The sequence below is a fragment of the Coregonus lavaretus genome (assembly GCF_964263955.1).
Source record: "Coregonus lavaretus genome assembly, chromosome: 3".
Taxonomy (NCBI): Eukaryota; Metazoa; Chordata; class Actinopteri; order Salmoniformes; family Salmonidae; genus Coregonus; species Coregonus lavaretus.
This window is the reverse complement of record NC_139990.1, coordinates 36,150,486-36,167,236: the sequence shown is the minus strand read 5'-3', so window position 1 is coordinate 36,167,236 and position 16,751 is coordinate 36,150,486. Positions and strand designations below refer to the sequence as shown.

Here is a 16,751-nt window from a genome sequence, read left to right as displayed (position 1 = left end):
CAGATTATGCCAGCTTCTAATAAAGATGACCTCCTTCTAGGACAGATGCAGGGCGATCAGTTTGGTCAAAGTAAGGTTCCACCCAGTAAGCTACCCTCAGAGTGAGTGACTCCAGTCACATCTGGAGGGGAAAATAACACAGAAAACCAAAGGTAATAACCGTAAGTGTGATACTATAATTTGTATTCATTTTCCAAAATTGTCTGGTGCAATAACTGTACCTGCATAGGTCTGAAACATGGCAAGCTTGTTCAAAGCTGACACTTTGTAGAGATTTTGTTCTGGTAAACTCCTAAATAATGTATAACAAATATTTAGTAATACTTAAGTTATTCCTCTGAGTAAAATCAGCCACATAAATGAGTGATTGGCCCAGTATTTACCTCCCGTAGTCAGTGTCCAGAATATAACTGACATTGTGATGCCCTAAAATGAACAAACATCTATTTCTACAATAGAACATAGAAAATCTATATACAGTGTGTGCAAAAGTAGTAAGTTATGGAGGTAAGGCAATAAATAGGCCAATAATTACAATGTAGTGTTAACACTGGAGTGATAGATGTGCAGAAGATGATGTGCAAATAGAGATACTGGGGTGTAAATGAGCAAAATAAATAACAATGTAAATAACAATATGGGGATGAGGTAGTTGGGTGGGCTAATTACAAATGGGCTGTGTACAGGTACAGTGATCGGTAAGCTGCTCTGACAACTGATGCTTAAAGATAGTGAGGGAGATAAGTGTCTCCAGCTTCAGAGATTTTTGCAGTTTGTTCCAGTAATTTGCAGCAGAGAACTGGAAGGAATGGCGGCCAAAGGAGGTGTTGGCTTTGGGGATGACCAGTGAGATATACCTGCTGGAGCGCATACTACGGGTGGGTGTTGCTATGGTGACCAATGAGCTAAGATAAGGCAGGGATTTGCCTAGAAGTGATTTATAGATGACCTGGAGCCAGTGGGTTTGGCGACGAATATGTAGTGAGGGCCAGCCAACGAGAGCGTACAGGGCACAATGGTGGGTAGTAAATGGGGCTTTGGTGACAAAACGGATGGCACTGTGATAGACTACATCCAATTTGCTGAGTTGAGTGTTGGAAGCTATTTTGTAAATGACATTGCCGAAGTCAAGGATCGGTAGGATAGTCAGTTTTACGAGGGCATGTTTAGCAGCATGAGTGAAGGAGGCTTTGTTGCGAAACAGGAAGCCGATTCTAGATTTCACTTTGGATTGGAGATGCTTAATGTGAGTCTGGGAGGAGAGTTTACGGTCTAACCAAACACCAAGGTATTTGTAGTTGTCCACATATTCTAAGTCAGACCCGGCTGCACAGTACTGTCTTTTATCTATCGCGGTTATTATATTGTTTAGGACAGGGGTATTCAACAAAATTTAAAAAAGGTCCAGTTAGAGAAAATGTTTTGAAGCAAAGGTCCAGAAGATCATAATGTCTAACAATTTAGTGGTATATATATTTAAGTAGCCTAGTAGTTCTGAATGTAATCAATAACTGACCGTCTAATCAAATTAATTCAGTACAATTCAAAAACTTGTTGACAATATTTATTATCACGAAACATAGAACTGAACATTAGGGTTGTCCTCGACTAAAGAAATTCTTAGTCGACTAACACTTATATGAGTTTGTCGACTAATCGATTAGTTGATTTAATCGACAGAGCTGTGCAAGACTAGAAAAGCGCAATATAAATGTAGTTAATTAACCATCTGTAAAACTGAGTTTCTCCGAAATTAATCCTGCAAAAGCACCACTTTAAATCTCGTGTTCACCAGAAATGTTCTCATAAGTTACTTGGAAATGAGTAATTAAGCATGAATAAGCATAAAAAATGACTTATCGACTAAAGAAATCTTAGTCGACTAAGACCAAAACGACCGATTAGTCGACTAATCGACTAAGAGGGGCAGCCCTACTGAACATATATGTATGACTGTAGATATGTACAATGTGCTCTCATTAATTAACTAAATAAAACTAGGGCTGCATGTCAAAATAAGAGAAAATAAATAAAATGTGAAAATTGTGCATTTTCAAAAAAAGTGCTTAACTTCAGAAAAATAATATAAAGGGAGGAAAAGTTTGAATTTCCCCTTTTCTGTTTCACATCTTGACTCAACAGTCTCAACCAATTTTACAAATAATAAATCTCAACAGATCTTAACAATTGAACAGTTTTAGAGTATCACTTTCTTCCCCTCATATCCCACTCCACCATGTTTTTGCTCAGTGAGAGAATTGAGCTTTAGCCTGTCTTGCCAGAATTTTAAACCTGGGCTTGAATGGAGTCAGGGCCATTCTCATACACATGTGAAGGTGCTCATTGGTGAGCCTGGAACGATATTTAGTTTGAATTATGTTCATTGTGGAGAAAGCTGCCTCGCAGTTGTATGTGGAGCCAAACATGGTCAAGATGTATAGGGCTACTTTCCTCAGACCCGGGAAAGCAGTCTCAGGGACCATTTGGAACCAGAAAGTGGAAGGGTCAGTTCTTACAAACTGCTCTTTCAGGGCCACATCTGCTTGGAGATCAACCAATTGCATCTGGAGAGACCCAGCATTTACCCATTTAAAGTGCTGTGTGACTTCCTTTGAGAACCCCCTGACATCTGTGATCAGAAATGGGTTCTGAATGAACATGGTGAGCTGCTCTCCAAAGCTGAAGCTGTCAAAACGGTTGCTGAAGTTTACAATCAGCTTATCAATAAAATCAACAAAAGAAGACAAATCTCTCTGTCCCTGAACCTGTTCCTGCACTGCTGGGAAGTGTACACAGTCTCCCTGCAGGTCTTCCTTGAACACTTCAAGTTTCCTCTGAAAGGAGCGAACAGCTGTCATCAGTTCACAAATTGAATTGTCCTTGCCCTGTAGCCTCAAATTCAGTTCATTCAGATGTGACGTGATGTCAACCAAAAAGGCCACATTATCCATCCATTTCTCATTTTCTAAAAAGAGAGAAAACTGTGTTGCCTTCTGACTGCTTAGCTCTGCCAAAAAAGATGCTAATTCCCTCCTGATGGACCAAAAGCGCTCTAGCACCCTGCCTTTGCTGAGCCATCTCACATTGTTGTGCAGCAAAAGATCATCAGCATTGGCATCAACTTCTCTGAGGAATTCCCTAAGCATGCGATGCTGGTAGGAAGAGGATGCCCTGAGAAAATTTATCATTTTCATCATTGTATTCATCACCTCAGCATGCTCATCTGACAGGGAGGCACAGAGGACAGATTGATGAATGATGCAATGGTAAGATAAAAGCTCAGGATTGTCCCCTTTCAGTCTTGCTACAGCTCCTTTTTCTTTCCCTATCATAGAAGGGGCTCCATCTGTGGTTATTGAAACCACTTGTTTTGGCTCTATTCCTCTTTTTGTTAACATCTCCTTAATGGCCAGGTAGATATCCTCTCCTCTTGTACTGGTCTGAAGGGGAGTGACACCTAACATGTCTTCACAGAATGTTTTCTGGGCTGTGTTGAAAAACCTGGCAAACACTAACAGCTGAGCATTGTCACATATGTCAGTGGACTCATCCACAGCTAAGCCTACACATGGTGCCTTATGCATGGCTTCATCTAGCTGGGTTAGCACATCCTGAGTTAATATTTCACTTTTCTTTGTGGCAGATGATGCTGACATGGGAATTTGCTTTATTTTATCACAAAGCTCATTTTTTTGTTTTCCCTCAAGTAGTGTTTCAGCTACTGCACTCATGCATTCTTTGACAACCCCTCCATCTGTAAATGGCTTTTTGTGTTTACCCAAAATCCAAGAAACTCTGAGGGAACACTCAAGAGCACGTTGTTGGGCAGTGAATGTGTTGCTCAGGATCCTGGTGGAGTCTGTCCATTCTGGATTAAATGCTCTGTTTTCATTGTCCACTTTTCTTTTTTTGGAGAGTGCCATTTGTTCCTTATTTTCTCTAACTGTTACCCTTTTTCTGCCTCACTCGTCTGTTTCGCTCCCTTTCTCCGTCTCACTCATATTTTCGTCAACTTTCTCCATCTCACTCGTATTTTCCTCAGCTTTCTCCGGCACACTCGTCTGTATCTCTCCCTTTCTGCGTCTCATTCGTCTGTTTCTCACTCGTCTGTTTCGTTCCCTTTCTCCGTCTCATTCGTCTGTTTTCGCTCCCTTTGTTTTCTACATATATCGCTATCTTTTTAATCCGACTTTCTTTTCCTTGGTAACTTGCCTCTAAAACTCTCATCTGTCTGCACTGTAGAGTCCCAATGTTTACCGCCAGGAATGCAAAGACTTCATTGGCTGAGTGGTATCACGTGGGATCGCTTAACTCACATGCAATTGGTCGGTGAGTTTCCTCATTCACAAAACGAGTACCGTAAAGACTACAAAAGCTGTGCATATTAAAATAGAAGCGCCCCGTCAGGTTTTAATTCATAATCTTTTGTTTTGGTCCGGGTCCGTATGGGACGGCTTCTGGGTCCGGATCCGGACCGCGGTCCGCCTGTTAGTGACCCATGGTTTAGGACCTTGAGCGTAGCTGAGGTGCACCCATGACCAGCTCGGAAACCAGATTGCATAGCGGAGAAGGTACGGTGGGATTCGAAGTGGTCGGTGATCTGTTTGTTATCTTGGCTTTCAAATACTTTCAAAAGGCAGGGTAGGATGGATATAGGTCTGTAACAGTTTGGATCTAGAGTGTCACCCCCTTTGAAGGAGGGGATGACCGCGGCAGCTTTCCAATCTCTGGGGATCTCAGACGATACGAAGAGAGGTTGAACAGGCTATTAATAGGGGTTGCGACAATTTCGGCTGCTAATTTTAGAAAGAAAGGATCCAGATTGTCTAGCCCAGTTGATTTGTAGGAGTCCAGATTTTGCATCAGCTATCTGAATTTGGGTGAAGGAGAAGCGGGGGGGGGGGTGCAAGATGCAGCGGAGGGTGCAGAGCTGGTGGCCGTGGTAGGGGTAGCCAGGTGGAAAGCATGGCCAGCCGTAGCAAAATGCTTATTGAAATTCTTGATTATCGTAGATATATCAGTGGTGACAGTGTTTCCTAGCCTCAGTGCAGTGGGTAGCTGGGAGGTGGTGCTTTTATTCTCCATGGACTTTACAGTGTCCCAAAACTTTTTGGAGTTAATGCTACAGGATTCAAATTTCTGTTTGAAAAAGCTAGCCTTTACTTTCCTAACTGATTGTGTATATTGGTTCCTGACTTCCCTGAAAAGTTGCATATCGCGGGGGCTGTTCGATGCTAATTCAGTACGCCACAGGATGTTTTTGTGCTGGTCAAGGGCAGTCAAGTCTGGGTTGAACCAGGGGCTATATTTGTTCTTAGTTCTGAATTTTTTGAATGGGGCATGCTTATTTAAGATGGAGAGGAAAGCACTTTTGAAGAACATCCAGGCATCCTCTACTGACGGAAAGAGGTCAATATCCATCCAGGATACCCGGGCCAGGTCAATTAGAAAGGCCTGCTCGCTGAAGTGTTTTAGGGAGCGTTTGACAGTGATGAGGGGTGGTCGTTTGACCGCGGACCCATTACGGACGCAGGCAATGAGGCAGTGATCGCTGAGATCCTGGTTGAAGACAGCGGAGGTGTATTTAGAGGGTAAATTAGTCAGGATGATATCTATGAGGGTGCCCATGTTTACGGATTTAGGGTTGTACCTGGTAGGTTCCTTGATAATTTGTGTGAGATTGAGGGCATCTAGTTTAGATTGTAGGACGGCCGGGGTGTTAAGCATATCCCAGTTTAGGTCACCAAGCAGTACAAACTCTGAGGATAGATGGGGGGCAAGCAATTCACATATGGTGTCCAGGGCACAACTGTGGGCTGAGGGGGGTCTGTAGCAAGCGGCAACAGTGAGAGACTTATTTCTGGAAAGGTGGATTTTTAGAAGTAGAAGCTCAAACTGTTTGGGCACAGACCTGGATAGTATGATAGAGCTCTGCAGGCTATCTCTACAGTAGATTGCAACTCCGCCCCCTTTGGCAGTTCTATCTAGATGGAAAATTTTGTAGTTGGGGATGGACATTTCTGAATTTTTGGTGGGCTTTCTAAGCCAGGATTCAGACACTGCTAGAACATCAGGGTTGGCAGAGTGTGCTAACGCAGTGAATAACTCAAACTTGGGGAGGAGGCTTCTGATGTTAACATGCAAGAAACCAAGGCTTTTACAGTTACAGAAGTCAACAAATGATAGCGCCTGGGGAGTAGGTGTGATACTGGGTGCTACAGGGCCTGGGTTAACCTCTACATCACCAGAGGAACAGAGGAGGAATAGAATAAGTATACGGCTAAAGGCTTTAAGAACTGGTCTTCTAGTGCGTTGGGTAGAGAGAATAAACGGGGCAGATTTCCGGGCGTTGTAGAATAGATTCAGGGCATTATGTACAGACAAGGATATGGAAGGATATGAGTACAGTGGAGGTACACCTAAGCATTGGGTAACGATGAAAGAGATAGCATCACTGGAGGTACCGATTGAGCCGGTCTCCGCGTGTATGGGGGGTGGGACAAAGAAGCTATCTGAGGCAGGTTGATCGGGACTGGGGGCTTTACAGTGAAATATTACAATAACAACTAACCCAAACAGCAATAGGCTAGGCATATTGACATGGGAGAGAGGCATAATGCAATCACAGGTGTTATTCGAGAGGGCTAAGACAACAACTGTTAATGGTGATAAAAGTTTGGGCTGAGGCTAAACAGATAAACAGGATGGGGTACCGTGTAAAGGAACAGTCCAGCAGGCATCAGATGTGTAGCTGAGTGATCATAAGGTCCAGTGAACAGCAAAAGGTAAGTCCGGGAGCAGTTCTTAGGCTGCTACAGCACAGGCGAGCAGGAGGCACGGCTGTTGATTGCACGTGCTAGCGGGCCGGTGCTAGCAGATGGATCTTCGTGGTCGTCGCAACGGGAAGCCTGTTGAAACCACATCAGACAATTACGTCGGCAGACCAGTCGTGATGGATCGGCGGGGCTCCGTGTTGACACTAGGAGGTCCCGTCCGGTTGACAGAGAGGTGGATAGCCGGGAGATGGACCTGGCTCGAGGCTAGCTCAAGGCTAACTGTTGCTAGCTTCGGGACAAGTGGTGATTAGCCAACAACAACATCCATTCGGTTGCAGCTAGGTAGTTGTGATGATCCGGTGTTAAGGTTCAGTGATTCAGTGATTCCGGCAGAAAATCCTAAATGCTCTGGGTCGATAGCACGCTGTGCAGACTGGCCGATAATTGTCCAGGCTAGAGCTGGCTGGTAGGTAGTGCAGGCCACGGACAGTGGTGAAGACCGCTAACGGTGGCTAATAGCAATAGCTAATAGCAAGTAGCTAGTTAGCTGGCTAGCTGGCTAGTTTCAGCCATGGGTTCTTGATTAAAAGGTATGAAGAAATAATAGAATCCTTTCCACATTGGGTGAGGCGGGTTGCAGGAAAGTATATTTAGTTAAGGATGGAAAGTGAGATAGAGAAATATATACAAAAAAATACAAAAAAACAGGCTATTTACACGAGGACACAACATAATACACGACCGCACTGCTATGCCATCTTGGATATCCCATTAAAATACTGTTTGTTTTTCAATTCAATTTTAACATAAGTCCTAAACAAAGATTAATGAGTATTTCTGTATCATGAGTTAAGTGATTAAAATTGTCCTTAACGACATATGTCCCGGTCATTTTGCAGCTCATGTGTTCCCACTGGCTGGTCTTGTTGTCCAAAGCTAGTTCGTATCTAGAGACAACAAACTGATTTAAAAAAAAATTATAAAACATGACAAGACAAAATGTAAAAAGATAAGCCACCACCAGATGCACCGACAGACACACTTACAGCTCATCTGAGTCAGGCTTCAGGAGTTCACAAGACATTCCACTCATGTATACTCTGCAATGGTTAAGATGTTTAGTATGTTGTTTTTCTGTACTGTGATACTATAACATTGCTACATTTCATTCAAATAAAACCATATGTTTAATTAAATAATCTCAGTAGGAAATGTATTTCATTTCCACAAAATTGTGTAGCCTGGTTGCCAGTTTGATTGTGATATCATGCAAACTCCTTGTTACTTATTTTTTACTTGCATGACAGCAACGAGTAGGCAGGAGCAAACACAGATCTGGACCCTGGCAAACATTTTTCTTCCTTACCTCAGGAACCGGACATTTAGGCCATTGGAGTTGCTCCCGTACACATCACTGAAAATCAGTCCCCACACCCTCACCAAGGTACCTGTGTGTTTGATATGGTGTCAAAGCTCAACTTTAAAATCATTCGCTAAACATTGACATAAAATAATATTTGCAAGAAAATATGAGACAAGAGATGGTTGCATGATTCATGTGGACAAATGTCATTTGTCTTCTGTACCTGGGTAACCGCTGAGTGGGTACAGGCTTTGGACAGTAGGAGTGTGATACTACCGGGTCTGTGAATGGTATACCATGTAAATATTGATTGTCAACCTATGTCACAACAATAGAAGCACACTCAATGAGTAATACAGTGGGGGAAAAAAGTATTTAGTCAGCCACCAATTGTGCAAGTTCTCCCACTTAAAAAGATGAGAGAGGCCTGTAATTTTCATCATAGGTACACGTCAACGATGACAGACAAATTGAGAAGAAAAAAAATCCAGAAAATCACATTGTAGGATTTTTAATGAATTTATTTGCATATTATGGTGGAAAATAAGTATTTGGTCAATAACAAAAGTTTCTCAATACTTTGTTATATACCCTTTGTTGGCAATGACACAGGTCAAACGTTTTCTGTAAGTCTTCACAAGGTTTTCACACACTGTTGCTGGTATTTTGGCCCATTCCTCCATGCAGATCTCCTCTAGAGCAGTGATGTTTTGGGGCTGTCGCTGGGCAACACGGACTTTCAACTCCCTCCAAAGATTTTCTATGGGGTTGAGCTCTGGAGACTGGCTAGGCCACTCCAGGACCTTAATGCTTCTTACGAAGCCACTCCTTCGTTGCCCGGGCGGTGTGTTTGGGATCATTGTCATGCTGAAAGACCCAGCCACGTTTCATCTTCAATGCCCTTGCTGATGGAAGGAGGTTTTCACTCAAAATCTCACGATACATGGCCCCATTAATTCTTTCCTTTACACGGATCAGTCGTCCTGGTCCCTTTGCAGAAAAACAGCCCCAAAGCATGATGTTTCCACCCCCATGCTTCACAGTAGGTATGGTGTTCTTTGGATGCAACTCAGCATTCTTTGTCCTCCAAACACGACGAGTTGAGTTTTTACCAAAAAGTTCTATTTTGGTTTCATCTGACCATATGACATTCTCCCAATCCTCTTCTGGATCATCCAAATGCACTCTAGCAAACTTCAGATGGGCCTGGACATGTACTGGCTTAAGCAGGGGGACACGTCTGGCACTGCAGGATTTGAGTCCCTGGTGGCGTAGTGTGTTACTGATGGTAGGCTTTGTTACTTTGGTCCCAGCTCTCTGCAGGTCATTCACTAGGTCCCCCCATGTGGTTCTGGGATTTTTGCCCACCGTTCTTGTGATCATTTTGACCCCACGGGGTGAGATCTTGCGTGGAGCCCCAGATCGAGGGAGATTATCAGTGGTCTTGTATGTCTTCCATTTCCTAATAATTGCTCCCACAGTTGATTTCTTCAAACCAAGCTGCTTACCTATTGCAGATTCAGTCTTCCCAGCCTGGTGCAGGTCTACAATTTTGTTTCTGGTGTCCTTTGACAGCTCTTTGGTCTTGGCCATAGTAGAGTTTGGAGTGTGACTGTTTGAGGTTGTGGACAGGTTTCTTTTATACTGATAACAAGTTCAAACAGGTGCCATTAATACAGGTAACGAGTGGAGGACAGAGGAGCCTCTTAAAGAAGAAGTTACAGGTCTGTGAGAGCCAGAAATCTTGCTTGTTTGTAGGTGACCAAATACTTATTTTCATCCATAATTTGCAAATAAATTCATAAAAAATCCTACAATGTGATTTTCTGGAGAGAAAAAATCTCAATTTGTCTGTCATAGTTGACGTGTACCTATGATGAAAATTACAGGCCTCTCTCATCTTTTTAAGTGGGAGAACTTGCACAATTGGTGGCTGACTAAATACTTTTTTTCCCCACTGTATAATGTGATTTCACGGTTTGTTAAACTTTGAAAATGTCTCAGTTGAACAAACCATGAAATCACACTATAGTATTACTAATCTAATTTATAAGTTTCACATGCCATTAGCCCTCTATCAAGAACATACAGTGCCTTCGGAAAGTATTCAGACACCTTGACTTTTTCCAAATTTTGTTATGTTACAGCCTTATTCTAAAATGGATTAAATAATAAAATTCCTCAGCAATCTACACACAATACCCCATCATGACGAAGCGAAAACAGGTTTTTAGAAATTTTTGCAAATGTATTAAAATAAACAGAAGTACCTTATTTACAAACATTTTCAGACCCTTTGCTATGAGACTAGAAATTGAGCTCAGGTGCGTCCTGTTTCCAATTATCATCCCTCAGATGTTTCTACAACTTGACTGGACTCCACCTGTGGTAAATTATATTGACTGGACATGATTTGGAAAGGCACACACCTGTCTATATAAGGTCCCACAGTTGACAGTGCTTGTCAGAGCAAAAACCAAGCCATGAGGTCGAAGGAATTGTCCATAGAGCTCCGAGACAGGATTGTGTCGAGGCACAGATCTGGGGAAGGGTACCAAAAATGTCTGCAGCATTGAAGGTCCCCAAGAACACAGTGGCCTCCATCATTCTTAAATGGAAGAAGTTTGGAACCACCAAGACTCTTCCTAGAGCTGGCCACCCGGCCAAACTGAGCAATCGGGGGAGAATGGTCTTGGTCAGGGAGGTGACCAAGAAACCGATGGTCACTCTGACAGAGCTCTAGAGTTCCTCTGTGGAGATGGGAGAACCTTCCAGAAGGACAACCATCTCTGCAGCACTCCACCAATGAGGCCTTTATTGTAGAGTGGCCAGACGGAAGCCACTCCTCAGTAAAAAGGCACATGACAGCCCGCTTGGAGTTTGCCAAAAGGCACCTAAAGACTCTCAGACCATGAGAAACAAGATTCTCTGGTCTGATGAAACCAAGATTGAACTCTTTGGCCTGAATGCCAAGCGCCACGTCTGGAGGAAACCTGTCACCATCCCCACAATGAAGCATGGTGGTGGCAGCATCATGCTGTGGGGATTTTTTTGAGCGGCAGGGACTGGGAGACTAGTCAGGATCGAGGCAAAGATGAACGGAGCAAAGTACAGAGAGATCCTTGATGAAAACCTGCTCCAGAGCGCTCAGGACCTCAGACTGGGGCGAAGGTTCACATTCTAACAGGACAACGACCCGAAGCACACAGCCAAGACAACGCAGGAGTGGCTTCGGAACAAGTCTCTGAATGTCCTTGAGTGGCCCAGCCAGAGCCCAGAAATAGCTGTGCAACATCCAACCTGACCGAGCTTGAGAGGATTTGCAGAGAAGAATGGGAGAAATTCCCCAAATACAGATGTGCCAAGCTTGTAGCATCATACCCACGAAAACTCAAGGCTGTAATCACTTCCAAAATTGCTTCAACAAATTACAGAGTAAAGGGTCTGAATACTTATTTAAATGTGATATTTCTCTAAAAAACAGTTTTTGCTTTGTCATTATGGGGTATTATGTGTAGTTGCAGTTCTACTCATCAAAGCTATTTTATTTCAGACAGTTAAAAGTAGGCTATTATTGAAATTAGCTAAATCTGCTATTAGTCTTAAAACAAAACATTTGCCTAAATAGCCTACTAATACAAGTAAAAATGAAATTGGTTGAGCTGAGAACTTACCTGTCTGGCAAAGTGTGCAGGTAGGCTAAACTACCTGTCTCTGTCTGTGTACAGAGAGAGAGAGAGCCTCAGTAACGACTTTGAGCTCACACAAGAGGCGTGTGCTCTTCTCTCAATAACATGGTCATTACCTTAATGTGAGAAACACGTTTCCAAAGGGAAAGAGAGCTTCTCTTCCTCATAACGCCATATCATAAAAAATATGCAAATCATATACAGGCCTATCTTATAAGTTACATTATGCCTGCTTGCACAGTTCAATAGTGGTATATTTAAGTGATAATGCCTGAGAAGCCAGTGTTTGGAGGATATATTGGCACAGGTGTTGTTAGGCCCGAGACGAAGTCGAAGAGACAGACAGCAAGGTTTATACAAATCTCTGCTGTTGAAAACGAAATGTTAGCCTAAAATAAATGTGAGAAATAATGTCTGGATGCTTTTCATAGTGGAGATCAAGTTTATAAATTGCTTGGCTGGGTTGATGAGACAATGAATTGCACAGTCAGATGGAACAGAATAAATAAGCCTTTTAACGTCAAAGATTTAGCCGCTGGTAACTTGTTGAATAGACACCGGCTGGAATGCGATATTAACCAATCAGCATTCAGGATTAGACCCATCCGTTGTATAACAAGGAAATAACTACACTCAATGGAGCATTCTGATCTTACAAATCAAACATATTGCTATATGACCCTTAATTAATTAATGAATTCATGAATTAATATAAAAATGTAACTTGTTTCTGCATGTCAAACAAATAGGCTCGTGGAAAAATGAATTAACGTTATTTTAGATTATGCCAATAGTTTGAAAGTGGTTTATAAATTGTTAGTATTTTTTTAAAACCAATTTTCCTCTAAGATATGAAACACTTGCCTTGCCAAAAATAAAAACACAATGTTTAAATGTAAACAACAACATTCCTTACCGTAAAATACATTTCTCGCCCCAGGGTATTCTTGAGGATAGAGGGACATGGGATATTTTATCAAGACATTTCAATGATCATTTCACTTAACATAGATACAGGATTTAATTAAAGGGAGAAAATGTTCTTATATTATTTAAAGTTATGTAACTGTTGGCATATCTTGATATTCTATACTTTATTAAACATAAAGTAAAACTTGTATATATTTTTTGGTTACAAATCAATTCAAAGGAAAATGTGAGAGATAACCTACATGCCAAACAAGGAACTTGCTTGAAATGGCTTTAAAATGTACTGGCATTGTTTGCACACACTTAAAACGTATGCTTTTCTGCTGTTCATCAATGGTAATAAAGACTATAGCTTATAAATTCCGTATGAGCTTAGTACAACTGCCTTATATCATAAATCTGAATCTAAAGCTGTATTACTCTTTTGTTTATGTTTTCGTTTTCAAATTAACTATGTAAAGCCCCAACATAAAACATGCCAATCTCATGGACTGTCAGCCCTTGCATCGATAGCTCCGTCCACAAATGAGTGGTTATATTTCCCCAGTCCCATCCAGGTGGTACGGTCAGATTGTTGGAATTACAGATTGTAACTTTAACTGCTCATGTGAGCAGTCATGTGTAGAAGAAAAGTATGTGGGATTCTTTAATATCATGTTGACAGGTCACCAAGAGGTTATTCACCTCCATATACACTACTTGGCCAACAGTATGTGGAAACCTGCTCGTCAAACATCTCATTCCAAAATCATGGGAGTGGGTTTCCCCTTTGCTGCTATAACAGCCTCCACTCTTCTGGGAAGGCTTTCCACTAGATTTTGGCCTAGCCCGAACCATGAAAAACAGCCCCAGACCATTATTCCTCTTCCACCAAACTTTACAGTTGGCACTATGCATTCGGACAGGTAGCATTCTCCTGGCATCCGCCAAACCCAGATTCGTCCGTCGGACTGCTAGATGGTGAAGCGTGACTCATCACTCCAGAGAATGCATTTCTACTGCTCCAGAGTCCAATGGCGGCGATCTTTACACCACTCCAGCCGATGCTTGGCATTGCGCATGGTGATCTTAGGCTTGTGTGCGGCTGCTCGGACATGGAAACCCATTTCATGAAGCTCCCGATGAACAGTTATTGTGCTGACGTTGCTTCCAGAGGCAATTTGGAAGTCGGTAGTGAGTGTTGCAACTGAGGACAGACGATTTTTACTTGCTTCAGCACTCGTCGGTCCCGTTCTGTGAGCTCGTGTGGCCTACCACTTTGCGGCGGAGCTGTTGTTGCTCCTAGATGTTTCCACTTCACAATAACAGCACTTACAGTTGACCGGGGCAGCTCTAGCAGATGCTGCTTACTGCCGCTCTGCTAATCTTCAGATGGGGGAGGAGAGGAGGTAGGGGGCCCATGTGGGTAACTGGGGGACACTTACCTTGATTGGTTAACTAATAAAAAAAAATAAAAAAAAATGCATAATAAATAAATGTGACTGGTCAATAGTGTGAGTCAGGGGCTGGGCCACAGGAGCCCGCTCTCAATGTTCAAAATACACCAGAGAGAATAATTTAGCCACAGAGGATCAGTAGTTTCAAAAAAATAACTGTGGATAAGATTGTATCACAAGCGAATACAGGTAACTGCCAAAATAAAGGAAACACCAACATAAAGTGTTTTGAAAGGGAGTTGGGCCACCACAAGCTGCCAGAATAGCTTCAATGCGCCTTGGCTTAGATTCTACAAGTGGACCTAAACCACACCAGGAAAATGCACCTCACAGACCATAACATAAACTTTGTATCCCTCAGTTACTCAAGTGTTTCCTTTATTTTGGCAGTTACCGGTTGCCTACAGTCGGGTAAGGCCACAATTTGGGCAGCATGCCCACCAAATATAGAGCTTGTTGCGTTGTGCCCATAGACATATAATCCATAGAAGGGTTATATGTGTTAAACTCATGGGTACACTAGCAATGGCTGCCAGTCCTGACTTGAATGGGAACTGCCATCTACATTTTATATTTACATTTACATTTTAGTCATTTAGCAGACGCTCTTATCCAGAGCGACTTACAGTTAGTGAGTGCATACATTTTTTCATACCATATAATCTATGGATTAAATTTATATGGTTGGTTGCAGCTGTCTGTTTGCCTTTTGCAAATTTCAAAATACAATCGTGAGAAAAAAGTACAGTTTGGCAAGCAAATGCCTAATGCTGAAAACAGAAGACTAATCTGTCTATAAAACCAATATATATATATTTTTGGAGACAATTGAGACATGGATTGTGTATGTCTGTCATTCAGTGGGTGAATAGGCAAGACAAAATATTTAAGTGCCTTTGAACGGGGTATGGTAGTAGGTGCCAGGCGCATCGGTTTAAGAGTGACAAGAACTTCAACACTGCTGGGTCTTTCACGCTCAATAGTTTCCCTTGTGTATCAAGAATGGTACACCACCCAAAGGACATCCAGCCAACTTGACACAACTGTTTGACGCATTTGAGTCAACATGGGCCAGCATCCCTGTGGAACGCTTTTGACACCTTGTAGAGTCCATGCCCTGACGAATTGAGACTGTTCTGAGGGCAAAAGGGCTATTAAAAAACGAAGCCCCCGGCCCTGCCGACTGGGCTCTCAAACTCTGGCGGGCAGCCAGTCTAGGAGATGGACAACTCCAATTACAAAGCCACAAGTCCTCAACAGCTGACCAGGCGGATACAGGAGTCCCATCTCCCTCTCGGCAACTGATAACGGACGAAATTGTATGCACTCGCTCCTGAAAATCGCTCTGGATAAGAGCGTCTTCTAAATGACTAAAATGTTTATGTAAATGATTGAGCTAAGCAGCAGAAGTTTGGTTGTATAGTAAAGTGAACAGAATTGTATTACATAAAGAGCAGAACGGGGGTGGAAGCAATGCTGTTACGCTACTGTATTTCATGAGATGTTGTCAAGACAAACCAATAAATCTACCCACATTCCTCATGTCATGTGAAAGAAGCCTGGTTGCTGTTTTCTATTGTGCAGTGTTACAATGACCAAATTGCCATGATACAAGTGATACAATGACCTAACCACAAAGTACGTTGAGATACCATCTGAGGATTCATTAATTCAATAAGAAACAAAACGTATTGTGTAATATGAGGCCTCTATGGAAACAGCTCAACAGGTAGTTATTACTATGACATGGAATGATGGTAGTTAAGTAATACTTTTTGTTATGGTATATTTTTGTTTCAAACGTTGGAGACAGAAGCTATGTAAAGTGGCATAAATGATCTGAAATGGTGTGGTGAGTATTTATGTTCTGCGTACCTCTTCCTTTTGTTGTCATTTCTGGTGTTCCAAACCCTTTTCTCTGATGACATCAGCATAGAAAATGAACAGGAAAAGGTGTCAAGGGCCTAATGATTCAGATGCTTGGTGACTGAGTGATGGGTATACTGGTGACAACAACTAGCCACGCAGCCCTCCCACCCCACCCAAGCCACACACACAGTCAGGCAGGCAGACAAACAGAGAAAATACCTTTGCAGTGTGCTTTCAACTGATCCTTCCACCCACATTATATCAGCTTCGCCCAGAGCAATTATTTCAACCTGTGGTCAAGCAATCAATCATGTTGAAGTCAAATGTACAAAAATAACATATCCGATTGTGCTGTTTTGATCTCTGCCTGGTAGCTTTGAACCAGCTGGTTTTGTTTCACATTCCATCAGTACACTAACGTTACACACACGCACGATAATGTGATTTGCTTACTGATCCCGTTCCCCCCATTTCAATTAATTTCTGATTTATTGTCACCCTTAATTGTGAATCTTTGGTCATATTATTTTACGCTGTGTACGTTTCCAAAGACACACTTCAAACTCGTTAAAGCGGTTGATTAATTGTAAACAAAGCGGCTAAGCTAGCTAGTTACCTTTTTTTTGATTATCAATTTCGGAAATGTTCAAAATAAAACTCCCCCACTTAATAGTAGAAACGTGTCAAT

The 16,751-nt window shown here is 42.3% G+C and overlaps 1 pseudogene across 1 annotated transcript in view; it reads right to left on the bottom strand.

Annotated features, from left to right (window-relative positions):
- The window catches only part of LOC311107203 (fibrocystin-L-like), an 80,918-nt pseudogene extending 64,830 nt beyond the window's left edge, over window positions 1-16,088 (bottom strand). Inside the window, exons 1-7 of the transcript in view lie at window positions 16,070-16,088; window positions 8,143-8,224; window positions 7,823-7,876; window positions 7,650-7,723; window positions 384-426; window positions 222-292; window positions 71-121 (exon numbers count right to left, since the gene is read on the bottom strand). The product of the transcript in view is annotated as a fibrocystin-L-like (transcript). The remainder of the gene's footprint in view (window positions 1-70; window positions 122-221; window positions 293-383; window positions 427-7,649; window positions 7,724-7,822; window positions 7,877-8,142; window positions 8,225-16,069) is intronic.
- Window positions 16,089-16,751: the final 663 nt, after the last annotated feature.